Source organism: Prionailurus bengalensis, chromosome E2 (assembly GCF_016509475.1).
Source record: "Prionailurus bengalensis isolate Pbe53 chromosome E2, Fcat_Pben_1.1_paternal_pri, whole genome shotgun sequence".
NCBI lineage: Eukaryota > Metazoa > Chordata > Mammalia > Carnivora > Felidae > Prionailurus > Prionailurus bengalensis.
This window is the reverse complement of record NC_057352.1, coordinates 62334069-62350236: the sequence shown is the minus strand read 5'-3', so window position 1 is coordinate 62350236 and position 16168 is coordinate 62334069.

The window sequence follows — 16168 nt, the reverse complement described above, 5'->3', positions numbered from 1 at the left end:
TCGAATGAGCTCAATTGCAGGGAGGGACCCTAATCTGATAACTGGTGTCGTAAAGGAAGAGAGTAGGCACATACACACACAGAAGTCAGACCACATGAAGATGTGGGAAGGATGTTGTCCACCAGTCATGGAGACAGGACACCCACCCTGGCCACACCTTGATCTAAAGTGTGAGAAAGTTGGGGCGCCTGGGTCTCTCAGTCGGTTAAGTGCCGACTTTGGCCCAGGTCATGATATCGCAGTTCATGAGTTCAAGCCCCACGTTGGGCTCTGTGATGACAGCTCAGAGCCTAGAGCCTGTTTCAGATTCTGTGCCTTCCTCTCTCTCTCTGACCTTCCCCCATTAATGCTCTGTCTCAAAAATAAATAAACCTTAAAAAAATAAAGTGTGAGAAAATAAATAAATCAATTTCTATTCCTTAAGCCACCCAGTCTGTGGTACTTTGTGATGGTGGACCCAGCAAATTAATATGAAATCCCAATATTTACTTGCTCAGAAAATGGTGTTTGAGCCTTTGAAGGAATTAGACACTGTTCTAGGGCCCTAAGGAAACAGCCCTAAACAAGCTAGTTTGGTCTTTGAACCCCATGGAGCCGACATTCTGGCAGGGACTGCAGTAGGCGACATTCAGCAAGCAAGAAAGAAAAACAGATGATGCCAAGGGCTGGGAAGAAAAAGAATTGTGGGAAGGGATATCAAGTGTTCAGGTTGGAGAAGGAGCAGTTTTTGGTTTTAGATAGAGAGCTAGCAGAGACTCCACTGAGCAGGGGATGTCAGAGCAAAGTTATGACGGAAATGATGGAGTATGTCTTGTTGGTCTGTGGGAGAACATTCCGGACAGAGAGAGGAAAAGTGAGTGCAAAGACCTAAAGCAGGAATATGTGCCTGACATGCTCAGGGAGCAGGGAGAGAGCAGGTGTGGCTGCAGCCTAGTAAACAAGGGGAGGGGAATAGGAGAGGCCTTCAAGGAGGAAGCAGAGTCTGGGGAGGGTAGCACCTGTGTGGTATACATTGGAGTCAGTAGTCTGGAGACTTGAAGAGCAGGGGTCAGGGCATAAGGACTTGGAGGCCCCAGCTGCTGGTAGATAGAAGCCTGAGGCTGGCTGCCATCACACCAGAGTAAGGGTGGACTGAAAGCAGATGGGGGGTGTGTGGGAAGAAGATGAGGACCAACCAACACAGACACTGGTGAGCAGCGGCCCAGATGGTGGGAGGAGGAAGGAAGGAATTTTTAAAGAAAGGGAGTAATCAAGTGAGTCTGTAAAATGGTACCACGTCGTCCACATACAGGGGGTTGAGACTTCACTGTGAGCTTTAGCAATATATGTCATTCATTAAAGAGATGAGAACTAGGGATGAGTGGGAGAGGAAGCCCATTCAGACTCAGCTGACAGAGACAAGGGAAGGTCTGCAGGCACTGGCACGTGCAATGCTAGGCATAGGAAGACCAAACAGGTGATACTGGATGGGAAGTGATTGCTCCCCGTGGGCTGGGAGAAATAGCTGCAGGTGCACACGATGGCCAGGTCCTGAGAAAACCCGCAGTGTGCAGGAGAGAGGGAAGCGGAATGGGAAGTGTGTTAGCAAGAGATGGATTTCTCCCTTAGGAATACGACCCAACTGTGTCAACGGGACACCAGCCAGGGCCATGGGGATAGATGTAGCAATGTGGGCAGCTGTGAGGTTGTTGGGAATGCGTGTGATTGGGAACATGATAAAGATGCCCTACGTTCTCTCTGCCTGTAGAATGGGATCATGGCCAACATTTCAATACCGATGCACACGAGAAACAGAGCATCGAGCCCTCCATAGGGACTCCCAAGTTGTCCTCTTACAGCAGACATTCCCATCTCATTCCTGCACCCATCACCTCTGTGATGCCTGGCAATCCCTGATCTGCTAACCATTTTTATGATTTTGTCACACCGAGAATATTATACTAATCGAATCGAAAAGCATGTGATCTTTTTAGGATTTACTTTTCCACTCTGGGCATAATTCTCCAGAGATTCAGTCCTGCTGCAGTGTCTGTCAGCAGTGCGTGCCCTGGCACTGCTCACAGGTGAGTGCCCACCACACGGGGATAGCATAGTTTGGCTGTCTGCCTATGGAAGGACACATTGTACTAGGCTGGGCAATGGCCCTCAAAGAAAGCAAGTCCTAATAGCTGGAATCTAACTCCCATCGATGGGATCTAGTTAAGGATCTTGAGGCCTGGGTTGCCTGAGTGAGCCCTAGATGGAATGACGAACATCCTTAGAGAGGCAAAGGGAGACCTGACAAAAGAGGAGGCACTGTGTCCATGGAGACAGACTGGGGTGATGTGGTCACAAGCCAAAGAAGGTTGGTGGCCACCGGGAGCTACTAGACAGAAGGGGTACACTGTCCCCTGGAGCCCTGGAGTCTCCACCAGGAGTACAGCCCTGCTGACACCTGAGTCTGAGTAAAGGGATTTCGGGTTCCTGGCCTCCAGAACTCTTAGAGAACATAATTTTGTTCTCATAAGCCATTAAGTTTGTGGTAAAGATCAGGTATGTGCACAACAGGCCCCCATTCCCATCTCCCTTGGACTTTGGAGTCTTCCTTCCCTGAGAAAGTCAGGGAAGTTCTGGCATTTCAACCTAGTTGACTGCAGGCAGCCATTGAGTCATTATTATGACCATTCCCAGTTCTCCAGGCAATACATTAAATTACATTTCCTGCAGGAAGAACCATGTATCCATGTCTGGCCTATCTTACATCACCCTCTTTGGTGTAACACTCTTTGAACCCACTCCCATACTCATCCCCCATCTACTACCAGTGCGAAGTGGTAATATCCTGCAACTCCCCTGCATGGACACCTGATCATACGTGGACCTGATCCCACATCTCCGTTTGGAGTACAATAGAATCCCGCTATTTTCCAGGAAGTAAACACAGATGATAGACGTGGAGCCTAAGAAATCATCCCTTCTGAAGGGATGCAGAAGGGACACATGCATGATCCCCTCCCGTGCTGAGGTGGGGGAGAGCACATGAGTGACACATCTCCATTCCAGAGACAATGGTGCAATGGTGACCGCCCACCCTTGATGTGGGACGGTGCATGTTTCAACTCCCTCCTGTCCAAAGCGGGGGGGGGGGGGGGGGCACTAATGCTTGAAAACCTTCCATACCCAGAGTGGAGGAAGTATGACCTAAGACATACCCTCCCCTTATGTCAGTGCCAACCCTAACCCTTACCATAAGAGATGCATGTTTCTTCAACTGTGAAAGTGAAAGAACCATTCGCGAATCATCACATTTAATAGTGACATCACTAGTCTCTCCCTGAAGGATGGCACTGTGCATGTGTGACCATCTCATACACCAACCAGGGGCAAGGCAGAATCCTGAACCACATCTGGCGTCAAGTGGGGTGGGGCGCATGTTTGAACGCCCTCCATCGCTGAGGAGGGTTCTGTGCATGTGCGAACACCCTTCACGCCGACATGAGTTGGGCCAAGCGTGAACGCTCTCCCTTGCTGAGGGAGGGTTGTGTGCCTGCACAAATGGTCTACCTCACAGAGCGGGGGTTGTGGGCATGCCTAAACCCCCTTTGGACAGGAAGGGGGGGCTTTGCATATGCGTGAACACCATTCTGGCGAGGGGAGCGGGGAGCATATGTCAACAGCCTCCCTGGCGGCAGAGTTGCATGGCACATGCACGAAAGCACCCCTCCCTCATAGAGAGGGGCTGGTTCCTATGCGTGAACACCCTGCCATGTCAAGGGGGCGTGGTGCATATGAGAACCTTCTCCCCGTGGAGAGCGCTGGGCGCATGCGCGAACACCATTCCACAATGACAGGGTTAGTGCACATGTGTGAACACCCTTCTGTCCCTAGGTGTGGCAGTGCCCGTGCGTGGATAGCCTCCTGCAATATGGGGGTGAGGCGCATATGCCAACACCCTGCTGTGCCAAAGTGGGGTTGGGCACATGGGTGAACACGCTCCCATGCCAAAGGGGGACAGGCTAATGCCTGGAAATCCATGCGCAGGGGGAGGAAGCTTGATGAAACCCTTACCTATCACTGATGGTAATGTTAACCCTAAACATAACCTTAAGAGATACGTGTTTCTTCAGCTGTGTGAAAAGAACCATTCATAAAATATTACATTCAATAGTGACATCAGTACTTCCTCCCTGATGGGTGGCGCTGTGCATGGGTGACCGACTCACATGCTGACGGGGGGCCAGGCGGAAGCCTGAACCACCTCCTGTGCTAAGTGGGGCAGGGTGCATGCGCCAATGACCTCCCTGGATGAGGTGGTGGTTCTGCGCATGTCTGAACACCCTTCCTTGCTCAAGGGAGGGGGGCGCATGTGCAAATGCCTCCCTCATTAAGGGGGGCTGTGCGCATGCGTGAACACCAGCCAGTTGGGGGGGGGGGTGGAGCTGTGCGCATGCCTGTATAGCCTACTGCAGTAGCGGGTAAGGAGCATGCATGAATGCCCTCCCTTGCTAATGGGGGTTGTGCTCACGTGGAAACGCCCTACATCTTCCAGCGGGAGTTTTGTGCATGTGTGAACACTCTTCTGCCAGTAGGGAGAGCTGTGCACATGTGTGAACAGCCCCCCCCCCCATGGTATGGGGTGGGACCCACGTGAGAATGGCATCCCTCCCCTAGCCGGGGTTGTTTACAAACGTGAACACACTTCCGCCACGACAGGGGCTGGGCACATCTATGAACCGCCCTCCAGCGCTGAGGGGGCGAGGGGCATAGGTCAACACCCTCCCGTGCCAAAGTGGGTATGGAGTGCATGCTTGAACCATTCCCTTGCTGAGGGATGCATGGCGCATGCGTGAACACCCTCCCTCATGGAGGGGTTGTTGTGCGCATGCATGAATACCGTCCCTCACTGACTGTGGGCTGTGCCCATGCATGAACACACCCTCCCAGGCAGAGGAGGGCAGGGCAGATGCGTGAATATTCTCCCATGGTGACGTATCAAGTCACATAGGTCAACACCTTCTCATGCCAAAGGGGGATGGTGCACATGGGTGAATGCCCTTATGCCAGGAGGGGGGGCCTTACACACATGAGAACAAACTCCCGTGCTAGTGGGGCAGGGTACATGTACAAACACCCTCCGTTGCAAAGGGGGGTTGTGCATGAGAACGCCCTTCTACCCCGAGGGAGGGCTGTGCGTATCCGTGAACACCCTTACGTGCCGAGTGGGGCAGGGAACATGAGTGAAACACCTCTCGTGCAGAAAGGAGGAGCAAGCATGACCTAACCCTTACACTAAACCCTAAATGTAATGCTAACCCTAACCCTTACCTTAAGTGATGCGTGCTTCTTCAGCTGTGAAAGTGAAAAGAATCATTGATGAAATGTCACATTTAATAGTGACAACACTACTCCCACTCCGAGGGGTGGCACTGTTCATGGGTGACACCCTCCCTCGCTGAGGGGTGAGGAGCATGTGTGAACCACCTCCCATGTGGAGGGAGACAGGGCACATGTGTTAACACCCTCCCTCACCTCGGTGGGGGTTGTGCAAATGTGCGAATGTGTGAACGCACTACCAAATGGAAGGGGATGGGGCGCATGTGGGAACACCCTACCACACTGAAAGGGGCAGGACACATGCATGAATATTCTCCCGCACTGAGGGGCGGTGCTATTGCGTGAATACACTCTGGTGACGAGGGGGTGTGGAAGCATGACCTAACCCTTACCCTAACCCTTAATGGTAATGCTAACCCTAACCCTTACCTTAAGAGTTGTCTGCTAGTTCAGCGGTGGGAGTGAAAAGAACCATTTATGAAACATCACATTTAATAGTAGCATCACTATTCCCTCATTGATGGGTGGCGCTCTGCATGGGTGAGCTCCTCCCACACCAAGGTGGGGCTGTGCACATGTGTAAAAACCCTCCCATGCTGAGGTGGGCAAGATACATACATGAATCATCTCCTATGTATAGGTGGGTATGCCCATGAGTGAACACCCTCCCACACTGAGAGGTGGTGGTGCACATGTATGAACAATCTGTCCCGAAGAGACCTACGCATGTATGAAAGCCCTCCCCAGTGGAAGTGGAGTGGAGCACATGCTTCAATATTTTACCACTCTCAGGGGGTGGGGTGAAAGGGTGAATACTCTCCATTGCTCAGGATAGCAGGGTAATGCGTGAAACCTTCCCATGCTGAGGGGGGAGAGCAAGCATGACCTAACCCTTACCTTAACCCCTAGCTGTAATGCTAACCCTACCCCTGACCTTAAGAGATGTATGCTTCTTCAGCTGTGAAAGTGAAAACAGCCATCCATGAAACGTGAGATTTAATAGTGGTATCACTACTCCCTTACTGAGTAGTGGCACTGTGCACAAGTGACTCTCTCCAGCGCCTCAGGGGGGCAGGGCACATGCGTGAACTCCCTCCCACACCTGGAGGCGTGTGCGTGCACATACCTGAACACCCTCCCAAGCCAAGGGGGGACTGTGCGCATGCATGAACACCCTCCTGAGCCAAAGAGGGCAGGGCGCAGGGGCAAATGCCCTCCATCGCCTAGGGTTGTGGTGCCCATGTGTGAACACCCTCGCACACGAGAGGGGTGCAGGTGCATACATCAACACGCTCCCCTGTTGGAGGGGGCTGGGTCCTATTGGTGAACACCCTCCCAAGATGAGAGGGGGCATGGAGCATGTGTGAATGCCCTCCCACTCCAAGGGAGGGTGCAGGCATGGCCTATCCCTTACCCGAACCATTAACGGCAATCCTAACCATAACCCTCACCTTAAGAAATGCCTGCTTCTTCAACGTTTATTTATTTTTGGGACAGAGAGAGACAGAGCATGAACGGGGGTGGGGCAGAGAGAGAGGGAGACACAGAATCGGAAACAGGCTCCAGGCTCTGAGCCATCAGCCCAGAGCCTGACGCGGGGCTCGAACTCAAGGACCGTGAGATCGTGACCTGGCTGAAGTCGGACGCTTAACCGACTGTGCCACCCAGGCGCCCCATGAAATGCCTGCTTCTTCAGCTGTGAAAGTGAAAAGAGCCATTCATAAAACAACACATTAAATAGTGGCATCACTACTTTGTGGGGGGGAGGCAGGGTGCATGCCTGAACACCCGTCGGCAATGAGAGTGGCAGGGGTCAGGTGTGATCTTCCTCCCTTGCCAAACAGGGGGTGCAAGCATGACCTAACCCTCACCCTAACCCTCATGATAAGAGACGCTGCTTCTTCAGCCATGAAAGTGAAAAGACCCATTCATGAAACATCAGATTTAATAGTGGCATCACTACTCCCTCGCCAAGGGGGGCCGTCACATGGATGAAACCCTCCCATGCTGAGGGGTGGCAAGGTGCATGAGTGCCTCCCTCCTGCACCTAAGGGGGGGGGTGTAAGTGTGACCTAAACTTTACCCTAACCCCTAACTCTAACTCTAATCCTAACCCTAACCCTAACTGTAACATAAGACTGCTTCTTCAGCTCTGACAGTGATGAAAGCTATTCAGGAAATGTCAGATTTAGTGGTGGCATCACTACTCCCTTGCTGATGGGGGAGTGCTAGCATGACACCCGTCCATCGCCAATGAGGGGATTGAGCATTACACCCCTGCATCGCCAAGTACGTGTATCAGGGTGTCCTAGAAGTGCAAAAGATATGATTCGTGTACTGTAGGCGGTTGTTAGGGCTGTGACGATGAACGTTCATAGTAGGGCTCAGGCACTGGTATATGATCTTAAGATCTGAATACCAAAAAAAGACAACCAACCCCTAAGTGATGACTGGGTTAATTTCACAATAAAAGCAATAATGCTAGTATGTGCAACAAGAAATATTTTTCCTTGCATAAGCGTCTATCAGAGTAGATAACCATGGATAGTTAACCATAAGATAAAAATAACCTAACTGTAAAGTCAGTATCAAACCAATTGTTGATGCAACACAGATAGGCAATCAAGGAAAGATGAAAAGAAATAAAAGGAACTCAGTGAAACAAACCCTGCCTGTTTACCAATAAAATCACCTCTAGCATTTGTAGTTTTAGAGGCCCTGCCTGCCCAGGGACATTCGTGAAATGGCCGTGGTATTCTGACCGTGCAAAGGTAACATAATCATTTGTTCCCTAAATAGTGACTCATATGAATGGCCACATGAGGGTTTTACTGTCTCTTCCAATCAGTGAAATGGACCTTCCAGTGAAGAGGCTGGAATAGGACAAGACCCTATGGAGCTTTAATTCACTAGCCTACAGAGACAACATCAACACAACCAATAGTGACAACACATCTCTCCGTGGGCCAACAATTTAGGTTGGGGTCACCTCAGGGAATAATATCCCCTCTGAGGGATTTAGATGTATACTTACCAGTCAAAAGTACAACCTCACTTATTGATCCAAAATACATGACCAACACCTTAGGTTTGATACATATACCCTGCTGGAGTTTCCTTTTGGGGGTAGGTGGTTATTGTCTCCACATTTGGTACAGGGTTATGAAAAGGTGGTGGTGGGTGTTTTCTCTTCATCCATAAAGAGTTCCAAGGCAACCATTTGTGAGAGCCAAGCAGTAACTGGTCTGCTCCTGAATCCCTACTTCAGGTTCCCTGTTGGGCGTCGTAGCGTGACCTAGTGGAAACATGAGAGAAGATGCCAGAAGACACGATGGTAACCAAAGATGTGAATGAAGAACCTCCTGAAATACCATCCGAAGACTATGGGACAGTGCTACCATCCACAGTTACAGGCCAGTATCCGGGAGCATGTGGGACACGCTAGAGGAATGCAGTGTTACAGTGGATGAGAGGTGTCCAGCTCGTAGAAGAAATGTTGCGCATCCCCAATGCTGGTTGGGGAAATGTTGTATATGTCGTCAGCTATGCCAAAGATAACAAAAGAACAATGGACAAGACAGACACCCTGCTACTTCAGGAATGAAAGTGAAAAGAGCCATCCAGGAAATATCGGATTGAAAATGATTTTAGGTACATTAACTTTTGAAAGAGACAAAGAACACAAGTGGGGCATAGGCAGAGAGGGAGAGAGACAGACGGTATCTGAAGCAGGCTCCAGATTCAGAACCATCAGCACAGAAGCCACCCAGGGCTCAAAACCAGAAACCGAGAGACCATTACCCAAGACGAAGTGGGACGCTTAACCCAATGAGACACCCAGGTGCCAAAGAAAACATCTGAATTAAAAGGAATATCACTGCTACATTGCGGATAAAGGGGAGCAGATGGGACACATTCGTGAAGCCCTCCCACACCAAGGGGGATTGCGACCATGACCTAAACCTTACACTGACACCTAATATTAATCCTAACCATAAACCTTACCTTATGAACCGCCTGCTTTTTCAGCTGTGAAAGTGAAAAGAGATATTCAAGATTTAATACTAGCATCAGTATCAGGTTTAATACTGGCATCAGTAATTCCAATCTAAGGAGTGGTGAGGCTCATGGGTGATACCATCGCACGCAGAGGGTGTGGAGTGTCACAAGTATGAACACAACCCATGCACCAAAAAAGGAATGGGCGACACGTGAAATCCTACCATACCGAGAGAGGGCGGGGTAATGGTGTGAAACACTCCAGAGCAAAGCTGGAATGGGGCGAGGCGAGAACAACCTGCAGTGCAGAGAGACTGGGGTGATAGCATGAACACAATCCCTTGAAGATGGAGGTGGTGTCCACGCATGAACACCTTCCAGCTCAAAGTGGGGGTGCAAGCATGACCTACTCCTTGCTCAACTCCTAACCCTATCACTAAATGAAATGCCACCAACTAAACCTAACACGTAACCATAACCATAACTCTAATGCTAAATCCTGCCCCTACCCTTCCCCTAACGCTATCCCTAACTCTAAGGGTTAACATAAACATAACCTGAACTTACCCTAACCTTAAACTTAAACCTCTAACACTAACCCTCTAACTCTAACCCTAAAACCCTAACCTTAATTCTCTAACTCTACCCGCTAACAGTAAAACTATAAACCTAAGGCCCTCTCCCCATGGGAATCCATATCAAGACTGACAACAGCATGCACATGGGGACCAGAAACAGTTCATGAACACTCGGCATGGAACGTAGACATCACCATGTATTTCCAAGTGCAGCTGCAGCTGCACAAGAGGATTCCCGAGGCCTAAATGATGGGTGGCCCATACAGGTGTCTGGCCAAGGAACCCAAAGAATAATCCTGACCAGCACCCTCTCTTGTATACTTCACTCAGCCCTTTGGGGATACAACTGCTCTGCTGTGGGTTCAGTGCTTGGAGCCTCCTGGGACCTAACCTGAATGCTAACCAGAACTATACGCTAACCCTCAACCTAAACCTAACCCTATCTCTCACACTAGACACACATATCTACACCAGACCGGATACAGTTTTCTGTCCTTGGGACCCAAAGACTCATCCTGACCCACAGCCTCCATTGTGCACTCCACTCAGTCATTCCGGGAGGCAACTGCACTGTTGTGGATTCAGCACTTGGAGCCTAGGGACCGATGTGAACCCTAACCATACCCCTATACATAACCCTCAATCTAATCGTAACCCTGTTTCTAACCCTAACCCTACACTTGAGCCGCACCCTTGCATGGGATCTCAGGTCAGCCCTCAAGGAAAATCACGAGACTGGAGTTGCTTCGGCACTGGTGACTTCCCTGCACTGAACCCTAACCCTGGCTAAGGCTCCATCCCCATGGGGACCCAATTCAAAGTCTGACATCAGCACGCACATGGTGTTGAAGCAGTGCAGGAATACTCGGTGTGGAATGTGGAACATCATCGTGTCATTTCAAAGTCTGACTGCCACTGCACATGAGGATTCAACAGGCTTACCCAAAGAGTGCCCAAAACATTTGTCTGGCCTTGGAAACCAAAGACTAATCCTGACTTGCAGCCACCATTGTGCACTCTGCTCAGCCCTTCGGGGAGACAAGTGCACTGCTGTGGGTTCAGCGCCTGGAGACTCCTGGGACCTAACTCTAAACCTAATCGTAACCCTAACTATAACCCTCAACCTAAACCTAACCCTATCTTTCACACTAACTGTATACCAGACCCGTACCCTCACAAGGGTTCTCACTTCAGCCCTCCACGAAATTCACGAGACTGGAGTCCCTCTGCCCTGGTGATGTCCCGGCACTGAATCCTAACCCTAGCAGTGTCTCCTTCCTCATGGGGACCCAATTCCAATCACGGAAAACAGCACGCACATGGTATAGAGAAGTGGTGCAGGATCACTCGGCGTGGAACCTGGAACATCACCATGTCATTTCCAAAGCCCAGAGGGAGATGCACAAAGGCGCTGCTGAGGCCCAACTAAGGAGTGTTCTACACCCAAGGATGACCTTGACACCCTAAGAATAAGAAGGAATGGCACCATCCCTTGCGCCCTCCACTCAACCCTCTAGGAGACCTCTGCAATACTTAGGTTTATGCACTTATGCACCTCATGGAACCTACCCCTAACCCTCACCATGACCTTCGCTGTATTCCTCAACCTAAACCTCACCACAACTCTAACACTAACCCTACACCCGACCTGCTACCACGCATGGCCCTCACTCAGACTCAATGGAGATAAATGGAATGGTGTTGCTTCAGCCTTGCTTATGTCCCTGGATCAAACTGTAACCCTAGCTATTTCTCTATCCCGATGGGGATCCAATTCCTAAGGCAGAGAATATCACGCACATGGGGACCAGAAGCGGTGCAGGAATACTCCACATGGAACGTGGACCACCACCATGTTATGTCCAAATACCAGAGGGAGGTGCAAAAGTGCTTGCTGAGGCCCAAACGAAAAGTGGCCCACATGCAAGGCTGGCACTGGTAACCAAAGACTAAGCCTGACCAGCACCCTCCCATGCGCTCTCCACTGAGCCCTCCCGGGAGACCACTGCACTGCATGGAGTTCATCACCTGGGGACTCCTTGGAGCTAACCCTCACTCTAATCATGACCCAAACCATACTCCTCAATTGGAACCTCACCCCAAGTCTAACACTAACAAGAGGCTGGCCTTGGCACCCAAAGACTAAGCATGACTGGCACCCTCCCATGCGCCCTCCTTTGAGTCCCCCAGGGAAACAACTGCACTGCCTTGGATTCAGCACCTTGGGCCTTCTGGAACCTAGCCTTAATCCCAACTGTGACCCTCCCCGTACTCCTCAACCTATACCTCACCCCAACTCTAATGCTAACCCTACACTTGACCCTCACCCGCTCATTGGCCCTCATACAGGCCCCCATGGAGATAACAGGACTTGTGTCTCTTCAGCCCTGCTTATGTCCCTGGACAGAACCTCACCCTATCCATGGTTCTCTCCCAATGGGTATCCAGGTCCTAATTCTGAAACACCACGCATATAGGTCAAAACCCCTGCAGTATTATTCGGTATGGAAGTGGAACATCATCATTTCGTTTCCACTGCCAGGATGGAGCTGCCCCAGGAGACTGCTGAGACCCAAATGAAGCGTGGCACACATGGGAGGCTGGCCTAGAAACACAAAGAATAAGTCTGAACTGAAGGCTCTCATGCAGCCACCACTCAGCCTTCCATGGAGACCACTGTGATGCTAGGGGTTCACCGCCTGGAATTTCTTGGGCCCTAACCCTAAAACTAACCATGACCCTCACCATACCCTGAACCTCAAACTCATTCCAACACTAACGCTAACCCTACAACTGACCCTCACCTGCACACTGGCCATCATTCTTCACCGCATGGAGGTAAGTGGAATAGGGTAGCTTCAGCCCCGCTTATGGCCCTGGTCTGAAACCCAACTCTATCTAAAGCTCTCTCCAGATGGTGACCCGATTCTTAAGTCTAAGCATACCTCACACATGGGGTCCAGAAGAAGAGGTGGAATACTCGGCATGGAATATGGAATATCACCATGTAATATCCAAAGCCTGGATGTTGTTTCAGAAACGGTTCCTGAGGCTCAACCAAAGTGTGGTCCACAAAGGAGGCTTGCCCTGGGTCTCAAAGACTAAGCATGACCCACACCCTCCCACCTGCTCATCAATGAGCCCTCCGGGAAGACCACTGCAGTGCTGGTGCTTCAGCGCCTGGAGCCACCTGGGACAAAACCTAACCATTATATTTACCGGAGCCATACACATCATCCTCAACCTCACCCCAACTCTAAAGGTAACCCTACACCTGACCTGCACCCCTGCATGGGCGCTCATTCAGCCCTCCATGTAGATAATGGGACTGGTGTCGCTTCAACCCTGCTTATGTCGCTGGACCAAATCCTGGCCCTAGCTATGGCTCTCCCCCAATGGGGATCCAGTTCCTAACTCTGAGAACACCATGCACATAGTGCCCAAACCCCTGCAGTATTCTTCAGGATGGAATTGGAACATCATCATTTCATTTGCACTGCTGGGATGGAGCTGCACAAGAAGGTTGCTGAGGCCCAACTGAAGAGTGTCACACATAGGATGCTGCCCTGGCACGCAAAGACTTAGTCTGAACTGTAGGCTCCCATGCAGCTTCCACTCAGCCCTCTGTGGAGACCACTGCACTGCTAGGAGTTCACCGCCTGGAACCTCCTGGGACCTAACCCTAACAGTAATGGTGACCCTCATCATACCCCTCAACCTAAATTTCACACCAACTCTAACCATAATCCTAAACCTTACACACACCAGTGCATGGGCCCTCACTTCAGCCTTCCTGGGCGATCACAGGACTCCTATCCCTTCAGTCCTATCTATGTCCCTGGGCCAAACCCTAACACTAGCTAAGAGTCTCTCCTGATAAGGACCAAATTCCTAAGTCTGATATGACCACACACATGTGGGCACAGAAGCGGTGCAGTGTTACTTTCCATGGAAAATGGAACATCACCAGGTAATTTCCAAAGTCCAGAGAGAGGTGCACAGGGGGTTGCTGAGGCCCAACTGAAGAGTGGCCCACACCTGAGGCTGGCCCTGGCAACCAAAGACTAAGTTGAACGACACCCTCCCATGCACCCTCCGCTCTGCCCTTCAGGGAGACCACTGCACAGCTAGGGGTTCAGCATCTGGGAATTCCTGGAACCCAACCCTAAACATAACCAGGATCCTCGTTGTCCTCCTCAACCTCAACCTCACCCCAACACTAATGCTAACCCTACACCTGAACCGCACCCGCTCATGGGCCCTCATTCAGCCCCCCATGGACACAACGGGACTGGTGTAGCTTCAGCCATGCTTATGGCCCTGGACCAAACCCTAACTCTAAGTAAGGCTCTCTCCCAATGTGGATCCAGTTCCTAACTCTGAGAAAACCATGCACATAGGCCCCAAACCCCTGCAGTATTATTCAGGATGGTATTGGAACATTATGTCATTTCTACTGCTGGGATGGAGCTGCAAAAGGAGGTTGCTGAAGCCCAACTGTAGAGTGGTACACATGGGAGGCTGGCCCTGGCACACAAAGCATAAGTGTGAACTGAAGACTACCATGCAGCTTCCACACAGCTGTCCGTACAGAGCACTGCTCTGCTTACGTTTCAGAATCTGGGGCCTCCTTGGCCCTACCCCTAACCTTAACCGTGACCCTCACCTAACCTACTCCTCAACCTAACCTCACTCCAATTCTAAAAATAACCCTACACCTGACTAGCATTCACACATGGGCCCCCATTTCAGCCCTGAAGGGCAAACACGGGACTGGTGTCACCTCAGCCCTATCAATGTTCCTGGCATGAACCTTCAACCTAGTTATGGCTCACTGCTGATAGTGATCCAATTCCGAAATCTGAGAGACCATACACGTGGGGTTCAGAAGAGGAGCCGGATTCCTCGGCATGGAACGTGGAAAATGACCAGATAATTTCCAAAGCCCAGAAGGAGCTGCACAAGGGGGTTGCTGAGGCCCAACCAAAGAGTGGCCCACAGCTGAGGCAGGCCCTAGGTCCCAAGACTAAGACTTACTGGCACACTAACATGCGTCCTCAACTCAGTCCTCCAGGGACACCACTGCACTGCCTGGGGTTCAAAATCTGGGGCCTTCTTAGACCTACTCCTACCCCTAATCGTGACCCTCACTGTACTCCTCAACGTAAACCTTACCTCAACTCTAATACTAAACCTACACCTGACCCTCACCCACTCACGGGCCATCATTTATCCTTCCATGAAAGTAACGTGACTGGTGAGATTCCGCCCTGCTTTTGGCCCTGGAAAGAACCCTAAGTCTAACTAAGGCTCTCTCGCAATGATGACCCATTTCTTAACTCTGAAGATACCATACACATGGGGTCCAGAAGAGGAGATGAACTACTGGGCATGGAATGTGGAATATCACCATGTAATATGAAATGTCCAAATGGAGTTGCAGAAGGGGTTTGCTGGCAGCAAAGCAAAGAGTGGCCCACAAAGGAGGCTCGCCCTGGCACTCAAAGACAAAGCATGAGAGATACCCTCATATGTGCCCTCCTGAGCCCTTGGGGGAGACCATGCACTACTGGTGCTTCAATGCCTGGAGCCACCTGGGATATAAGCTCAACCCTAATAGTGACCAGAAACATACACATCAACCTCAACCTCAAACCACCTCTAACGTTTACCCTACACCTGGCCTGCACCGTGCATGGGTCCTCATTCAGCCCTACATGGAGATAACGGAACTGGTGTCCCTTCGGTCATGCGTATATCCCTGGATCGAACCCCCACCCTAGCTATGTCTCTTTCCAATGGGGATCCACTTCCTACCTGTGCGAGTACCACGCACATAGGGCACAAACACCTCCAGTACTCTTCATGTTGGAATTGGGACATAATGATGTCATTTCCACTGCTGGGATGGAGGTGCACAAGGAGGTTGCTAAGGCCAACTAAAGAGTTGCATACAAGGGAGTTTGTTCCTGGCATAAAAAGTCTGAACTGAAGGCTCCCATGCAGCCTCCACTCAGAGCTCCATGGAGACCACTGCACTGTTAGGGGTTCAGCATCTGGGGGCTCCTTGGACCTACCCCTAACCCTATCTGTGACCCGCATCATAGTCCTCAACCTAAACCTCACCCCAAATCTAATGCTAACTCTACACCTAACCCTCACACGCACATGGGCCCTCATTCAGCCCATCATGGAAATAAAGGGACTGGTGTAGCTTCAGCCCTGCTTTTGGCCCTAGAATGAACCCTTAGTCTAACTAAGGCTCTCTCCCAATGAAG